This window comes from Dama dama, chromosome 11 (genome assembly GCF_033118175.1).
Source record: "Dama dama isolate Ldn47 chromosome 11, ASM3311817v1, whole genome shotgun sequence".
In the NCBI taxonomy this organism is placed as follows: domain Eukaryota; kingdom Metazoa; phylum Chordata; class Mammalia; order Artiodactyla; family Cervidae; genus Dama; species Dama dama.
The window spans coordinates 57497746-57507789 of NC_083691.1; the positions used below are offsets into that span (position 1 = coordinate 57497746).

General features: G+C 42.4%; 1 long non-coding RNA gene and 1 pseudogene across 1 annotated transcript; both read right to left on the minus strand.

Annotated features, from left to right (window-relative positions):
* Positions 1 to 1760: 1760 nt before the first annotated feature.
* On the minus strand, positions 1761 to 6003 carry LOC133065550 (uncharacterized). Its single transcript, XR_009694906.1, has 3 exons — positions 5891 to 6003; positions 5555 to 5602; positions 1761 to 4664 (listed from the first exon to the last, which is right to left on the minus strand). It is a non-coding gene; the product is annotated as an uncharacterized LOC133065550 (long non-coding RNA).
* Positions 6004 to 9234: 3231 nt separating this feature from the next.
* LOC133065551 (immunoglobulin kappa variable 2-29-like) lies at positions 9235 to 10044 on the minus strand (annotated as a pseudogene).

Sequence of the window (10044 nt, forward strand, 5' to 3'; positions counted from 1 at the left end):
TCTCTCTCTTGAGGCTCCAAGGCCATTTCGACCAGAGCCCATCCTGGTGTCAGCTCATCCTCTGGGCACTGCAGCTGCTCCTGACACCATGAGAAGCTGAGTCTCTATGGTAAGTTTGTGTTTGGATCTTTATACACCATTCAGGGTCCAGTGAGTTTCCTGCTCAGAGAACAACATGCAGCATCTCCAGGCTCCTCACTGATGATGGTAGCAAGAAGTCAACTGAATTGGTATAAAACAGTTCCTACTGTGAATATGTGTAGAAATACCTGCTGAAGTCCAGCGGTTCTCTGTATGTGTTACAAATTCTGTACGTATACTGTTTCTTACAATTTCTATTATAATCAAGAATCCAGTTTTAATTGCACTTTCTATGAAACCCATTATCTGTAAAGGAATGACCTCTAATAAGTTTTATCCTCTTAACCAGAAACACTGTTATGTAGTCCAGGTGGAATTTGAAATTATTTAATGCAATCCACATCATGTCAGAGAATGTGACTAGCCTATCTGTGATAAGCTCAGAAGTATTTTTAGAGCATTTCTAAAAGTGGGAACTATTTGAAGTATTTACACTCTATACATCTATCATTAGAAACAGGAGTCAGATGCACCTTTAGGAAATGAACATTCATAGGAACCCAAAGTATTTATTTATTGTTTGAATTCTTTGTTTTTATGGCATTATACTACCTAGTTTCTAATCTCCAAAAGTGATCCTGATAAAAATGTGACATAAATCTCCATGCTGCTGCTGCTGTTGCTAAGTCGCTTCAGTAGTGTCTGACTCTGCGACGCCATAGACGGCAGCCCACCAGGCTCCTCTGTCCCTGGGATTCTCCAGTCAAGAATACTGGAGTGGGTTGCCATTTCCTTCTCCAATGCATGAAAGTGAAAAGTGAAAGTGAAGTCACTCAGTCATGTCCAACTCTTCGCGACCCCATGGACTGTAGCCTACCAGGCTCCTCCGGCCATGGGGTTTTCCAGGCAAGAGTACTGGAATGGGTTGCCATTTCCTTCTTCAAAATCTCCATTAACATTGGATAATTTGGAAATCTAGCCACTGAAAAAGTTACCAATAAAGAAAATGTAAAGTGGAAAATTCATGTTTGTATATTATCAGGGGAAAATGGAAAGCATAAGAAATAGTTGAATGAAATAACAAAATAAAAAACATTCCTTTCTTGTTGAGCCAATGTTTACCCAACATTTTGTTCTTATATTGTTTTCCGAAATTTCATGTGGACAGAAGCTCTGACTTGGGTCAAGTGCACCAACCCTGCTGGAAACCATAAATCCACCTGAGGTTTGAGGCCTCATAAGGTAACTTCCATGAGAGAGGAGAGTCCTGAAATCTGAGTCAGCACGCAGACTAGGGATGCTGGGTCAGAAAATAGAAACCTCCTACTTATTCGGACTTTTTCTTTTTCTTTACTCAAGGCTGCTGTGTGCATCCTTAATACTTGTCTGAATGCTGGAAGTTGGTCTCCATCTCCTTGGCATCTGCCAGATTTTGCACCCTTTGGACATTCCCTGTCACTGGTGGTAGCACCTCCCCAACCCTATCACATGGCCTCTGCTGGACCACCTTCAGGAGCAAGTGCATCTGGAGACTGCTCGGCTGAGTTAAGTTGACAGTGACTAGGTGACATGACCTTAGGTCTCTGCACAGAAACATCACTGAGCCCTTGATGATGGAAGATCTCAATCCCTGGCCACACACTCATTTCCTGTGACATGTGCCGTGGCCCAGACACAACAGGGGCTTCCCAGGTGGCACTAGTGGTAAAGAACCCACCTGCCAATGCAGGAGACATAAGAGACATGGTTTTGATTCCTGGGTTGGGAAGATCTCCTGGAGGAGGGCATGGCAAACCACTCCAGTATTCTTGCCTGGAGAATCCCATGGACAGAGGAGCCTGGAAGGCTACAGTCCACAGGGTCCCACAGAGTTGGACATGACTGAAGCGACTTAGCAACAGCATACACAACCCAGGAAACCAGGCGGATGGACCTTCCTCGTGATTCCATGAAGAACAGACTGGGTTTTCTCTCTGGGTTCTTCTCATCAGTCCTCAACAGCAACACCATTTTTATTTTTTATTTTTTCCATTTATTTTTATTAGTTGGAGGCTAATTACTTTACAATATTGTAGTGGTTTTTGCCATACATTGACATGAATCAGCCATGGATTTACTTGTGTCCCCTTCCCGATCCCCCCTCCCACCTCCCTCTCCACCCGATTCCTCTGGGTCTTCCCAGTGCACCAGCCCTGAGCACTTGTCTCATGCATCCAACCTGGGCTGGTGATCTGTTTCACCCTTGATAATATACATTTTCCATGCTGTTCTCTCGAAACATCCCACCCTCGCCTTCTCCCACAGAGTCCAAAAGCCTGTTCTGTACATCTGTGTCTCTTTTTCTGTTTTTCATATAGGGTTATCATTACCATCTCTCTAAATTCCATATATATGCGTTAGTATACTGTATTAGTCTTTATCTTTCTGGTTTACTTCACTCTGTATAAGGGGCTCCAGTTTTTTCCATCTCATTAGAACTGATTCAAATGAATTCTTTTTAATGGCTGAGTAATATTCCATAGAGTATATGTACCACAGCTTCCTTATCCATTTGTCTGCTGATGGACATCTAGGTTGCTTCCATGTCCTGGCTATTATAAACAGTGCTGCGATGAACATTGGGGTGCATGTGTCTCTTTCAGATGTGGTTTCCTCGGTGTGTATGCCCAGAAGTGGGATTGCTGGGTCATATGGCAATTCTATTTCCAGTTTTGTTTTTTCATGCTACTGTTCTAAATTTTTAATGCTTGGAAATGCCACCATTTTAAAACTCTGGATAAAGAAATAGAATTGACACAGAGGAGCTATGGGCTACCTCTGACGTTTTGAACGGAAGTAAAGAAAAGTTCAAAGCTTTAAACCCTTTCTATTAAATAAACACCCAAGAGCTTCCTCCCTCTTACACCTAAAGTCACTTATTTTACCATCAATAAACGTTTGAAAACAGCTAGGTAATGCATTATCCTGTGTGTTGGAAAACATCCCTAGATAATATCTGAATGCCTTTAAATGATTCACCAAGTCTGACCATCCTAAATGTTATCAACTGCTTGGTTTCCCCAAAGGCCTTCCCACCAAACACAGCTTCAACACATCGTATGTCACTTTAGGACAAGGTCATTCCATATTCGGATTTTTCAACTGTCCCACACTAAGAGCAGTTCTCTTTCTGTAATCTCAAATCTACTAAACTAGAAAGTAGACACCACAATGGCAAAATCTCTCATGCTTAAAGGCCAGTGTATTCAGTTCTTTTCCATGCAAAACTTAATGAGATATCTTATAAGCTTGCAATGTCTTTTCCAAATCAAGTGTGGGGCAACCTTTGAAGATCCACTTGGCGTTGTCATCTTGTCCTATGTTCTGGTAAGTATCTTACGCCAGAAAGGAATATACTTGCTGACCTACAGATTAGTCCCGGGGGAGTGTGCTAGATAAGCGCTAAGGTCTACGGTCTCTTCCATTGCTGTCAAGCTCACAGTGGGTCCGTTCCCAACTTGAATCACCAGATGCCTACAGAAGCCACTCAGATATGCCATGGCAGGGAGGAGGAAGAGGAGGAGTTTGCTGTCCTAGGGTGGAGGGAAGAGGCTGCTGGTTGGCACAGCTAGGACTAATGGTGGTGAAGTCATCCCCTCTAGGATGCCATGCCCAGCAGAAAGCCTCCGAAAAAGCCACCAGTCACTAGAACGTTCTTCTTCACAAACGGCACCACCTCCTCTGCTTTGCTCTTGACCTCTGAAGGTATCTGGTTGCTCTTGCAGATCTTCAGCTGTTCTTTGGCCTTCTTCATGTCCTTCTCTACTCGCTGCCAGTCCACTTTGATGTAGCCAGTATGGTTTGCAAGCTGAAGCAGAAAAAATCCACCTCCCACAGCCGTTGCAGCCATTTCCCAACTTTCTAGAATATGAAACCCGTGCACCTTGACTGGCGGCAGCCATTTCGGCGAGCTCGTCTGGCGATGACACCCGCGGGGCTTCCTATTTCCAGTTTTCAAAGAAATCTCCACACTGTTCTCCATAGCGGCTGTACTAGTTTGCATTCCCACCAACAGTGGAAGAGGGTCCCTTTTCTCCACACCCTCTCCAGCATTTATTGCTTGTAGACTTTTGGATAGCAGCCATTCTGACTGTCGTGTAATGGTACCTCATTGAGGTTTTGATTGTATTTCTCTGATAATGAGTGATGTTGAGCATCTTTCCAGAAAAATAAATGACCCAATAAAAAAATGAGCCACAGAACTAAACAGACATTTCTCCAAAGAAGACATACAGATGGCTAACAAACACATGAAAATTTTTTTATTTTAAGTGAAAGGATAATTGCCCTCAGATACTGTGTTGGTTTCTTCCTTTATGTTATTGTGTTGGTTTCTTCCCAGCATCAACATGAGGATTTCTTCTTAAATTTCTTATAGGAAACATCTGCTAGTGATGATTTGTCTTCATTTTTGCATATCAAACCTATGTAAGGTACTCAATTGAAGATAAATTGAGACAAAAGCTGAGAACTTAGGATCAATTCTTTTTTTTTTTTTCCTTAGGATCAATTCTTTTTATTTCATCTTCAACAGTTTCAGAAATCTACAAAATGTTAATACAGATTTTTAGAAAAAATAATTAAGACTCACTGGAAAAAACAAGATTATTAAATCACTTAAACTGATTTTTTAAAGCAACCAAAATGATCCTTAATGATTTTCATCTCCAGTTGCCCAAATTGAAAGTTCAGAACCAGAGAAACAAGGATTGAATGAAATAGCTAGTAGTCATTTCTTTCCTTGAAGTAAGTGTACAGCTTCTGCATCAGTAAGTGAAAGTGGTGATTTTCGGCCTTAGAGGAGCAGCAGGCTTACAGGAGTGAATTTCATATCTGCTTAGTTTCTTTGGCCAGGAACCATGGATCACCCAAAGTTAAATGCTCTTTGAAGTATCAAGAGCCTCAGCTTTCAGTGCTTCCAGAAATTTTCATGTACATTCTTCTAAAGAACTTATCAGGACGTGCAGAGAATAAGAACTAGAAATTTTAAAAGTAATAATAAAGTCGATTCGGAACTCCCTCAAACAGTCACAGGAAGAAATTATAAACCTTAACAAAGATCTGTGGGCTATGATAACTCATTACAAACTTCCTCAGACATACCCTCCTCATACTTCATATTATTTCTCTAGTAAATTGAGAACATCTTCAATCCAGAGATTGGTGCTCTCATATTCTGAAATTCTAAAAGCACTAGGCACAGTTTGAAACGAGTTATGAGAATTGGCTGATTCATATATTATCCCAGAAAATCTGATTGCACCACAATGATTCATTTAAAGCAAAATGAAGAAGAGAAATGGATTAATTCTGTGGAAAAAATTAGAGCAACTATTTGCAAGTCGATAACAATTTTGGATACCCTACAGACAAGAGCAACAGTTGCAGTTTGTGGCTTGCTGCAGAAGTTTCCAGATTCAGTAAAGTAATTTACCTTTGTCTCCAACTTGTAGTGTTGGTATTAATGATAGTTCAATCTACACTGAAAATATACAGAAAAAAAAGAAATAATGAAAAATCTTTTAACAAAATTTGTTTCAATGTTAACATTTGCAGAGAGAGAGAGTCAGAGAGACAGAGAAAGAGAGGAGGGAGGCGAGGTGTAATTTGAATAATCCCCCTTTTAGCATTAAATCTACAATGTGATGGGGGTTCCCATGTGGCCCTAGTGGTAAAGAACCCGCTTGCCAATGCAGGAGATGTGACTTCAGTCACTGGGTGGGGAAGATCCCCTGGAGGAAGTCGCGACAACCCACTCCAGTATTCTTACCTGGAGAATCCCATGGACAGAGGAGCCTGGTGGGCTACAGTCCATAGTGTTGCAAAGAGTCGGACACGACTGAAGCGACTTAGCACACACTACAACGTGATAGACAAATACAGTAGTCTTTGGACAGGAACTAGCAACAGGAGAAAGATGTCTATTAAAATTTTGACTTGACTGCCCCCTAGTGTGCTTTGACATAATGACCAGGTGAAAGTAGTACTAAGTAAAATGTTAATATATGTACAGAAACTATAATTTCAAAAGTCAAACCCTCCTAACTAGAACACAAGCCCCAAAATTGTCTCAGAATAAACAAAGTCATCTGAAAGTGATCTGGGAACTCTTTCTGGGCTTCCTGGTAGCGTTCTGGTGGTGGTCTGGTGGCTGATTTCCTCTAGCTGGAGGTGCATTCCAGACTGTATTTGGAAGCACTCTGTTCTACAGTTGGCATCAAATCACATGAAGTCTTTTCCCAAAATGATAAGAGAGCTCTCAGGTGGACTCCATAAACAAGGTGGGGGTCGTATTTCCTTGTGAGTTTAATGTATGACAAAGGAATTGCTTGCTAGCATCATTGACTACTAAAAACAACACATTCCACATCTATGAACACTGGTCTGACTCATGGGCCAGGGGACACGGAACCTGCCAGATTTGAGAGGGGCCAGAAAAGCAAAGGGCTCTGCAGTAGGTTTAGCCTATGGTGCAAGCAGCCCTGCCTCCTGGGCCAGTGAGGGCACAGAGAGCAGGTCAGAGACATCAGCCGTCAGGGCATAACTGACACTCAGGGAACACATGGGTGAACAGGAGTCAAATATGGATTTCTTTCTAAACCAAAGCTAAGATAGGGCATATTGTGGGTTTCAAGACAGTCAGTAAAATTAAATGAATTCTAACTGTATCAAGTATATTCTACAAAAAGAAGGAAATAGTATTCAAAGTCAGTAACAGAAAGCAATCAGAAAAATCTTCAAGTATTTGGAAAATAAATAAGAAACTGCTTTTCAAAAAGCTAGAGTCAAAGAAGAACTCAAAGAGAAAAGTAGAGCTCATTGTGAATTGAAAAAAATATTGTGTATCAAAACTTGTGGGAGGAAAGAAAGCTGAATTCATAGCAATAAACTTGTGTAATAGAGATGAATTGCAATCAATCACCTTAGCTACCACTCTGATGTACTAGTAAAATTTTTAAAAAGTTACAGTAGAACACAGGGGTCTTTCATGAAGAGGGAAGTGGCCATGCAGACTGTAACTCAGGTACAGTGACACAGGTGCAGCTTGTAGCACTAGAATCATCTCAGGGTGGGAAAAGGCATATTCCTAGCTTCAGATCTCCCACCCACTTTTTTGTCTGGGTTGTTTATTTGTTTTTTGATATTGAGCTGCATGAGCTCTCTGTATATTTTGCAGATTAACCCCTTGTCCATTCCTTCATTTGCAAATGTTTTCTCCCATTCTGAGGGCTGGATTTTTGCTTTGTTTATGGTTTCCTTTGCTGTGCAAAAGCTTTTTGCAAGTCAGACAGCAAAAGACAAATGTCATGTGATGTCGCTTATATGTAGAATCTTAAAAAATGATACAAATGAACCTCCAGAACAGAAATAGAGTCACAGACAAAGAAAACAAACTTATGATTACCAAGGGGAGAAGGAGAGGAGGGATAAACTGGGAGACTGGGGTTGCCATATACACACTAATATATGTAAAGTGAATGTTCAGTCGCTTCAGTTGTGTCCGACTCTCTGCAACCGTGTGAACTGTAGGCCTGCCAGGCTCCTCTGTCCATGGGGATTCTCCAGGCAAGATTACTGAAGTGGGTGGCCACACCCTCCTCCAGGGGATCTTCCCAACCCAGGGATAGAAACCATTTATAAAGGAGATAACTAGTAATAATTAGAACCCACTGTACAGCACAGGGAACTCTACTCAATACTCTGTAATGACCTATATGGGAAAAAAATATAAAAGAATAGATATATGTATACATATATGTAACTTATTCACTTTGCTGTATGGCAGAAACTAATAAAACATTGCACATCAACTATACTCCAATGAAAATTAAGTTAAAAGAACGGCAAAAAGTGCACATTACTAGTTTCACAAGAGAAAATTTTGACAGTGGATAAGCATTTTGAGTAATTACTCAGTGAATTCAGTGATGAGGAAAGTCAAAGAGGATTTTTAGACAATGTTTTTATGGTTCCTTACATATGTGAGCTCTGAGCTGCTCAAAGGCCAAAAACCACTGTAGTGCAGGCAACTTTGTATTCTCCAGTTGGTTAGTGAGAGTGATGATCTGCTGGTCAAGTCATGAAGCGAGTGCCTTGAAGGGATTAAGTGGCAGTGGGGATGTCACAACCAGACTAGGGTGTCCTCCCGGCAACATGACTGAAATTCTGTGCAGCCATGAGGTCAGTTGGGAACCTAGTAGGTGCTCCTGGGAGACGCGGCAGCCTTAGCTTGGAGGGAATACAGAGTGTGAGCATCCTTCTGGGGAGAAAGATGGAGCTCAGGGAGGCTGTTCTAGTGATGCCTTGACCCCTGTTTACACAGAAGAGGCGCTCAGACATTTCCACCTGAGCCCAGCCTGGGGACAGATTATCCTCTGGGCACCGCTGCTGCTCCCGTCACCCTGAGCGTTGAGCCTCTGCAAAGCTTATGTTTGGGGCCATTTGCTGTGCAGGGTCCAGTGAGTGGCTGCTCACAGAGGTACGTGCAGTAGCCCCAGTTTCCACACTGGTGATTGTGGTAAAACATCAAGAGAATTTTGGATGGATGTGTGTCTCCATTGTGAATATGTACAGAAATACCACTGAAATTTGCCATTTGTTTCTGAATGTGTTAGAAGCCTTGTATATGGATGATTCTGAGGAACTTTCTAGTTAAGTATGGGCTTCTCAGATGGTGCTAGTGGTAAAGAACCAGCCTGCCAATGCAGGAGATGGAGGAGGTGGGAGTTCGACCCCTGGGTCAGGAAGATCCTCTGGAGGAGGGCTTAGCAACCCACTCCAGCGTTCTTGCCTGGAGAATCCCATGGCCAGAAGAGCGTGGCAGGCTACAGTCAACAGAGTTTTACAAAGTCAGACACGACTGAAGCAACTTAGCACACATACACACTAATTAAGGATATAATTTTAATTGCAATCGCTATGGAACCCATTATGCTGAAATAGAAAATCATGCATAGTATGTCTATTTCTTTAACCAGAAAGAGTATTATATTGTCCTAGCAATCTGGACAACTGCAAACAACTCACTGCAAACTCTTCCCCTGAGATCGCCACCATCTTCCTCTTACACAGACTCAGAGCATCTGCTGTCAGTTCCCCAGAGAAGCTGCACTTTGAGCAGCTGAGCCACCCAGGCAGGGAGGTTTGTGCTCAGGGCTGCATCACTGTGGGAGGATCTTCTGTACCTTGACAACAGTAATAGACTCCAGCATCCTCAGCCTGCACTCTGCTGATTGTCAGTGTGAAATCTGTCCCTGATCCACTGCCGGTGAACCTGTCTGGGACCCCAGTGATACAGTTGGAAACCTGATAGATCAGACCCTGTGGTGATTGGCCTGGTTTATGTTGAATCCAATTTAAATAAGTTTTTCCATCACTATGTACCAGGCTCTGACTAGACTTGCAGGAGATGGAGGCCGTCAGACAGACAGGGAGAGTGGAGTCTGGGTCAGCACAACATCCCCACTGGATCCTAAAGGAATGAAAGAGAATTAGGAAGCTACAAATATTAGCAACCATTTTTATTGTTTCCTTTTTCTGATTTATTTTAGCTCAAATATTAATACTACTTTGTATTACTCTCATTATCTGTAATCATACCGCAAAATTGTACAATCACAATAATGAATTTGATATCTGTGAAGTGTAGAGAGACCTCTAAACATCCCGTTCATCACCCCCACTTCCCTGGTCACAGTCCTGACCTGAGCACAGGACCTTCTTCCTTCTGGAACATTCCTCACTCTCATAGATCTAAGGTTCCCATGCCCATCTGCAGGACAAGGCACACACATCTAACAAAAACACACGTGGAGAGCAGTGCTGCCCCCAGAGCTCACCCCCCATCCTCCTTCTCAACCCCTCTCCATCCTTACCTGGGACCCAGAGCAGGAGGAGCCCCAGGAGCTGAGCAGGGAACCACAT